General features: G+C 35.8%; 1 pseudogene; it reads left to right on the top strand.

Annotated features, from left to right (window-relative positions):
* The first annotated feature begins 7,177 nt into the window (after window positions 1-7,177).
* On the top strand, window positions 7,178-8,989 carry LOC149241767 (RNA polymerase II C-terminal domain phosphatase-like 3; annotated as a pseudogene).

Genomic DNA, 8,989 nt, shown 5'->3' with positions numbered 1-8,989 from the left:
TAGCTGGTATTTTGGATCACCTGCCGGCAACTCAATATGTACCATGGCTAAAAACTATTTCAAAGGGGAAGTGGGGCCTAAAAAGTGTAGCTCACGCATCTGCATTTATCCTAGATGGTGTTGCTCATGTACAAGGTCTGTATCTTGTGTGTATGCTTATTCTTCAATTAATTTCCTGTCCATACTTGTGAGAGATGATTGATGATGTTGCAAGAAATACTCCCCCTAACATGTTGAATTTCATATAAATTGTTGGCCCTCCTACTCGATTATAGTACACAATATTTTTTTGTTGGGGTCATCATCTATATACACAAGGGGAATATGTGCCCCTATGGTTTCCATAAATCCAAATTCTCACAGTATTTCATTGACCAAGGATAGAGTCTTAGCAGGAATTTCTGTCAGGTGGACCTAGGAGGTGTCTCCATGGAGGTGGAAAGACCACTAGACTTGTGTCCCCAAGGGAACTGCAACTGGAATTGTTTATTATGTCTATTGTGGTGGAAGATTATCCTTTATTGGAAGAGGATAAGTCTTGCTGGAGAGTGGTTTCACCATCTACAACTTCTTGAGAGGGCTCTCACCTAGCAGTAGCCTTTTCAACATGTGTTTCAAATCTTTTCCAATGAAGGTGGCTTCATCAAGGGTGATGGGCAGCTCCACTATTTGGACCCACGATGTGGAAGTTCCCTACTAGGGTTACATGATGATCTCTTCTTCATCGAAGTTGGTCTCCATCTGTGGTCCCTTGTCCTTCGCTAGTAGGTCTTGCTAGGTGATACATTGGCCACGTTGCTACTCAAACACTTCAGGAAGGATGTATGAAACCCCCAGCTGTGTGACTACTCTATTTACACCAAGCTAGGAGCATACTTGTTTATCCATGGCCTGTTTAGTTGTGACATCTAGATGTGGTGGTTGGCTTGAACATAATACCATTATTCCAGCACCTACTAACTGGGACTAGAAATCGGAAATGGAAATAGACAACAATGGAGCCCTATCAAGGTCCACTAATTTGAGAAGTTATAGTAATAGTATTTTTGTTGCACACACAAAAAATGTCACTATTGAAAATAGAAACAAAAGACAAAAAACTAAATGATTCTATCAGGAAAGTACTTTAGTGGACCCTGTTTTTGAAGCCAATCAAATTCAACCAAATAGTACAAATATCAATTTAAATCCAAGGATTCCATCTATAGGTGAGGAAGAGAGAAGAGAAATAAAATAGACCTTTTTTATTTATTGATATAATGGTAAACCCAACTATGCTTATACACCTCATTAAGCAAGAACAATAGAAGGTTGTCAGCACAGGCTGCACAAAATCCCGATCAATGTCAACAGACAAATCCTCCCTAGTAAGGTCCTAGTAGAGAATTTGTTTCTACATCTAGGAAAGCAATAAAATTTTATCGAAGCACACTAAAGAATTCAAATGTACAAGATAAAAATACATTACAAGCACTAGCAATTTCTTCCAAACCTGACACTCAAGGAACTTCCACAGTAAGACATGTTGGTGATTCAACAAAGTTAATTGAGTTGTATCTTGTGTGTAATGACTATTTGAGAGATGTAACAATTGAAAATATATTTGTCTTTTATTTTGTTTTCATTTCATTCTGTATATGTGGGTCGAAGTAAGTGACCCAAGGCATGTGGATTTGGTGATTTTTATTGGATTAATTAGTGGTATTTGAAAATATGACTTGGAAGTTGGATCATTGTTTCTCTGTGTTGGAAGAGAAACCCATGACTTCAATTCTAAGCCATTTAAAATGTAATTTGTTGCATCATTTAACTATATATTCTATTTTTTTCCAATATTCCCTTGGATTAATTATTCATCATTTATGTTATTTGTTGGTTGGGCAGGTTGGAGACCCTGGGAAGCCTCAAATGAAACCTCATGATCCATGTCATATTCTTCACATGAATTCAGGTAATGATAATGTGAACTTGAGTGGAACAGACAATAATTTTATCCTATTGAGCAGGGAGATACGTATGGCTTTAGGACCAACAACTACAAATCTGGGTCCAAATTTGTAACAGGTTCCTTATTTTCCTAATATTGAACAGAATTTCATGGAAAAGCTTGCAAGAATTGTTGAAATGCTAAAAAATTATAACATGAAAACATTATGAGTTATATCATCACAGATTTTTCTTGGGAAATCAATTAGAGAAATTGACCACATTGACATGGATTAAGAATTCCTCCCCCTAACATGTTGAAGTTCCTATAAACTACTGGACTTCCTACTCGATTATAGTATGCAAGATTTGTTTGTTGGGGTCATCCTCTATATGCATGAGGGGAATTTTTGCCCCTATGGTTTCCATAAATCCAAATGCTCAAAGTATTTCATATACTGAGGATAGAGTCTTAGCAAGCAACTGTGTCAGGTGGGCTTAGAAGGTGTCTCCATGGAGATGGTAAGACCGTTGGACTTGTGTCACCAAGGGCACTATGACTGGAATTTTTTATTCTGTCTATTGTGGTGGTAGAGTATCCTTTACAGGAAGAGAATAAGTCTTGCTGGAGAGTAGCTTCACCATCTATAGCTTCTTGAGAGGACTCTCACCTAGCAGTAGCCTTTTCAACATGTGTTTCAAATATTTTCCAATTAAGGTGGTTTCATCAGGGGTGATGGGAAACTCCGCTGTTTGGACCCGGGGTGCAGAAGTTCCCTACTGGGGTTACATGATGATCTCTTCTTCAATGAATCTAGTCTCCATTTGTGGTCCCTTGTCCTTCACTAGTAGGTCCTTCTAGGTAATACATTAACCACGTTGCTACTCAAACATTTCAGGAATGATATATGAAACCCCCAATTGTGTGACTTCTCTATTTACATCAAGCCAGGAGCATACTTATTTATCCATGGCATGTTTAGTTGTGACATCTAGATGTGGTGGTTGGCTTGAAGAAAATACCATTATTCCAGCACCTACTAACTGGGATCAGAAATCAGAAATGGAAATAGACAGGAATGGAGCCCTATCAAGGTCAACTAATTTGAGAAGCTATAGTAATAGTATTTTTGCTACACACACACAAAATGTCACTATTTAAAGTAGAAACAAAAGACAAAAATCCAAATGGTTCTATTAGGAAAGTACTTCAGTGGACCTTGTTTTTTAAGCCAATCAAATTCAACCAAATAGTACATATATCAATTTAAATCCAAGGATTCCATGTATAGATGAGGAAGAGAGAAGATAAATAAAATAGACCTTTTGTGTTTATTAGTATAATGATAAACCCAACTACACTTATACACCTCAATAAGCAAGAGAAATAGAAAGGTGTCAGCACAGGCTGGACAAAATCCTGATCATTGTCAATAGAAAAATCCGGAATCCTATTAGAGAATTTGTTTCTACATCTGGGAAAGAAATAACATTTGACCGAAGAACACTAAAGAATTAAAATGTACAAGATAAAAATACATTACAAGAACTAGAAATTTCTTCCAAACCTGACACTCAAGGAACTTCCATAGTAAGACATGTTGGTGATTCAACAAAGTTAATTGAGTTGTATCTTGTGCGTAATGACTATTTGAGAGATGTAATAGTTGAAAATACATTTTTGTTTTATTTTGTTTTCATTTCATTCTGTATTTGTGGGTTGAAGTAAGTGACCCAAGGCCTGTGGCTTTGGTGATTTGTATTGTATTAATTGGTGGTCTTTGAAAATATGACTTGGAAGTTGGATCATTGTTTCTTTGTGTTGGAAGAGAAACACGTGACTTCAATTCTAAGCCATTTCAAATGGAAGTTGTTGCATCCTTTAACTATAAATTCTACTTTTTCCAATATTACCTTGGATGAAATATTCATCATTGACGTTATTTGTTGGTTGGGCATGTTGGAGACTCTAGGAAGCCTTGGACTAAACCTCATGATCCCTGTCATATTCTTCACATTAATTTAGGTAATGATAATGTGAACTTGAGCGGGACAGGTAAACATTTTATCCTAGTGAGCAGGGAGATATGTATGGCTTTAGGACCAAAAACTAAAAATCCAGTTCCAAATTTGTAACATGTTCCTTATTTATGGAAAAAATCGCCAGAATTGCTAAAATGATAAAAAATTTCTAACATGAAAACATTATGATTTCTATCATCATAGATTTTTGTTGGGAAATCAATTAGAGAAATTGACCACATTGACATGGATCAAGAATTCATTGAATCTTCTAAATTTCGAAAAGAAGATAGTACACAAGACATAACACTTCCAAAGGGACTATGATATGATTATATTAATCCTACTTGTGGCTACTTGTGCTAATTGCTACTAGAGCATGGCACATTCCTCTAAGAATTGACTGATCGTTTGCATGGTTTGTTGAATATGTTGCTCCTTCTTTGTGTGTTCTTCCGTGTGTTGCTTCATAGATCCCCATGAGTAGTAGAGGGTATCAACTTGTTCCATTTTGGAGAAATAAGGTGTAAATTCTAGATTGGTTACCCACAAATCTGACCACATATACTCTAATCATCCCTTGACTGCCTCCAACTCTACTTCCACCTACTATCACATCTGAAATTGTGAATCTCGATCTGTTGTGACCACTGTGAGCTGCATATTGAGATATTTATTTACTTGTTGTAGCTCTGTGATGAACTGCTCTGTCTGGTCCATCCTCACTAGAGCCTCTTCTGTGCTCACTCTGATGACACACATCAAGTCAGTGAAAGGCATAACATTTTGGGTGAATTGTCCTTGCTGCATGCCTTCAGGGGCATTCTAGTTTAGTGGAATGCCACTTGTGAATGATTGCTCGGATCACAAAGGAGACTCTAATTGGGATTTTCTGTACTATTAGATGACTTCTATGTTTCTTCAATAAGTTATGGGGAGATATCCAATTCCTAGTGAACCCATAGGATTCTTAGCCAGTAGTTTGGATCATAGACCAGTAGTTCAATATGTGCCATGGCTAAAAACTACTTCAGAGGGGAAGTGGGGCCTAAAAAGCGTAGCTCACACATATGCATTTATCATAGTTATTATTTCTCATGTGTAGGGTCTGTTTCTTGTGCACATGCTTGTTCTTCAGTTAAGTCCCCATCCATCCTTGTGGGTGACGATTGGTGATGCTGCGAGAAATACTCCCCCTAATATGTTGAAGTTCCTATAAATTGCTAGCCCTACTACTCGATTAAAGTACGCAATATTTGTTTTTGGGGGTCATCCTCTATATGCACGAGGGGAATATGTGCCCCTATGGTTTCTTTAAATCCAAATGCTCACAGTGTTTCATCGACCGACGATAGAGTCTTAGCAGGAAAATCTATTAGGTGGGCCTGGAAGGTGTCTCCATGGAGGTGGAAATACCATTGGACTTGTGCAACCAAGGGAACTGTGACTGGAATATTTTATTCTATCTATTGTGGTGGCATAGTATCCTTTACTGAAAGAGGATAAATCTTGCTGGAGAGTGGCTTCACCATCTGTAGCTTCTTGTGAGGGCTCTCACCTGGTAGTAGCCTTTTCAAGGTTTTTTTCAAATAATTTCCAATGAAGGTGGCTTCATCAGGGGTGATGGGCAGTTCCACTATTTTGACCCATAGTGTGGAAGTTCCCTACTAGGCTTACATGATGATCTCTTCTTTATCGAAGTTGGTCTCCATCTATGGTCCCTTGTCCTTCGATAGTAGGTCCAGCTAAGTGATATATTGGCCATGTTGCTACTCAAACACTTCAGGAAGGATGTATAAAACCCCCAGATGTGTGACTACTCTATTTAAACCAAGCTAGGAACACACTTTTTTATCCATGGCCCATTTAGTTGTGACATCTAAATGTGGTGGTTGGCTTGAACATAATACCATTATTCCAGCACCTACTAACTGGGATCATAAACTAGAAATGGAAATAGAAAGCAATGGAGACTTATCAAGGTACACTAATTTGAGAAGTTATAATAATATTATTTTTGCTACACACAAAATGTCACTATTGAAAATAGAAACAAAAGACAAAAAACTAAATGATTCTATCAAGAAAGTACTTCAGTGGACCCTATTTTTGAAGCCAAACATATTCAACCTAATAGTACATATATCAATTTAAATCCAACTACACTTATACAAGTCACTAAGAAAGAACAATAGAAGTTTGTCAGCACAACCTACACAAAATCCTTATCAATGTCAACAAACAAATCCTCCATAGTAAGGTCCTAGTAGAAAATTTGTTTCTACATCTGGGAAAGAAATAACATTTGAACCAAGCACACTAAAGAATTCAAATGTACAACATAAAAATACATTGCAAGAACTAGCAATTTCTTCCAAACCTGACACTCAAGGAACTTCCACAGTAAGACATGTTGGTGATTCAACATAGTTAATTGAGTTGTATCTCGTGTGTAATGACTATTTGAGAGATGTAATAGTGGAAAATATATTTATTTTATTTCATTTCATTCTATATATGTGGGTTGAAGTAAGTGACCCAAGGCATGTGGCTTTGATGATTTGTATTGGATTAATTGGTGGTCTTTGAAAACATGACTTGGAAGTTGGATCATTGTTTCTTTGTGTTGGAAGAGAAACCTGTGACTTCAATTCTAAGTCATTTCAAATGTCACTAGTTACATCGTTTAAATATATATTCTATTTTTTCCCAATATTCCTTCGGATGAATTATTCATCATTTATTTTATTTGTTGGTTGGGCAGGTTGGAGACTATGGGAAGCCTTAGATGAAACCTCGTGATCCTTGTCATATTCTTCACATGAATTCAGGTAATGATAATGTGAAATTGAGAGGGAGAGGTAAACATTTTATCCTAGTGAGAAGGTAGATATGTATGCCTTTATGAATAAAAACTACAAATATTGGTCCAAATTTGTAACAGGTTCCGTATTTGGCTAATATTGAACATAATTTCATGGAAAATATTGCAAGAATTGTTGAAATGCTAAAAAATTCTAACATGAAAATATTATGATTTCTATCATCACAGATGTTTGTTGGGCAATCAATTAGAGAAATTGACCCCATTGACATGGATCAAGAATTCATTGAATCTTCTAAATTTTGAAAAGAAGATACTACACAGGACATAACACTTCCAAAGTATTCTAGCATGGTTATACCCCTCATAGAGTTTTTCAGATGAAAATACCACTTCACACAAAAACATTTGAATCCTTGGGTTGATGTGGATCATCTCTTGGAAGGGCTAAGTGAAGAGAAATGAGTTGCAATCCAGTAGGAACAACATGGAGAATTGACGAAAAAAATAAGATGTTTAGTGCCAAGAAACGTTGCCTTGTTTTGGGCCATGATCAGACACTTCTAAATTTAGCTAAGGTTTCATTAAATATAAGCCATCTTGTTATAATTCTGGTGATTCCTAGGAAAAGAGGGATGTGAAGTAAATGAACTGATTCATGGTAATATGAGTATATAAATGTTGCTAATTCGTGATTTTTTTTGTCCAACAATTTATTGAAATAGATCATGTGCATGAGGAAATTCTAAGGAAGGAGGAGGAGAAAGACCAAGAGAAACCACAACATTAGATTTTATTTCTTTCAATATATGGAAATGTGGACTAAATTATGGCCTAACATCTGAATTTTTTTGGACAAGGTTACTATAATTTGGATTGAACTATTAATATCTTTGCAAACTGTAGTTCTTACAGGCATCATTCAATTTACAATGTGGAATTGGAAACTTATATGCATGCCAATAGATGGATCTATTATTTATTTCATCTAATTCATTCTTTGATCATTTATGTTCCAAGAAAGAATGTTTTATAAACAACATGTTTAGACAATGGGCAATAAATTTTATGCCATGGAGATGGCCAAAGTGCTTGATCCCACAAGAAATTATTTTCACGGTGTGTTATTTGGAAGGGTGATGAGGTTGATCTAGATGGAGATGATAGGCTACCTAAAAGTAAAGTTCTAGATGGCGTTTTTGGAATTGAATATGGAGTAGTAATTATCGATGATTCTTCAAGGGTTTGGCCTCATCATAGATATATTTTAATTCTGGTCGAAAGGTAAGTTCATTTCAATTCTCTTTTAGTGTCCAATCAAGACCTTATAGTTGTTAATTTTTTTTTTCAAAAGTGGTGGTTAAAGATATATGTTACTGTTCCTAAAACTGAGAGACTCCCATGCATATATACATGCATTTTCCCTGTGGTAGGTGCCAATTTGGATTTCTAGGGTTGTCATTGTTAGAAGTATATGTTGATGAGAAGCCAGAGGATGGAACACTGACATCTTCTTTAGTGGTGAGATGCTAAAAATTAAAATATAACACACATTGTGTTCATGACATAGAATTTAGAGATATTTCTTGAGTTGACATTGTATTGTTTCATTTGTAACGCATATACCCTTCAATTCAAACATAGGTGATTGAGATAATTCACCACAATTTTTTCTCAAATAAATAGTTGCATGAAGTGGATGTCTTGTAATTTCTTGTAGCTAAACAAAAAAAAGTTTTAAAAAAAATGTAAAGTGGTTTTCAATAGGGTTTTTCCATTTAGATAAGCATAGCCACATCTTCACCCTTTGTGGCATATGGATGAACAATTTGGTGCAGTATGCACAACACAAATTGATGAAAAAGTGTATCATGTTGTAGCCCTTGCCCCTAGGACTGACAACGTATGCATTTTACCTTTTGTCAAAAGAATACTAACATTAGAAATGAAAAATCATTTACTAGGTAATGTTGGTCTTTGAATATGCATGCTTGTTTACCAACTAATAGAAGATCACTTTATGTGCATCAAGAATGGAAAGAAGAAAAAATATATATTAAAACTAGTGGTCTAATTGTAAGAGAGTATTAATTCCTATGATTTGTGGAAAATATGGATGTGTGTTATGATCTAGAGATATTAGGGTTGTCTTGGTTTTTGAAACTGATATTTTTTCAGGATGTAAATGAATATGAAAGCGGAAAATCAAGTGGGTAG

This window comes from Pinus tabuliformis, chromosome 8 (genome assembly GCF_031772625.1).
Source record: "Pinus tabuliformis cultivar Carrire ecotype Pingquan chromosome 8, CPIR1, whole genome shotgun sequence".
NCBI classification, from domain to species: domain Eukaryota; kingdom Viridiplantae; phylum Streptophyta; class Pinopsida; order Pinales; family Pinaceae; genus Pinus; species Pinus tabuliformis.
This window is presented reverse-complemented; position numbering and strand designations above follow the sequence as displayed.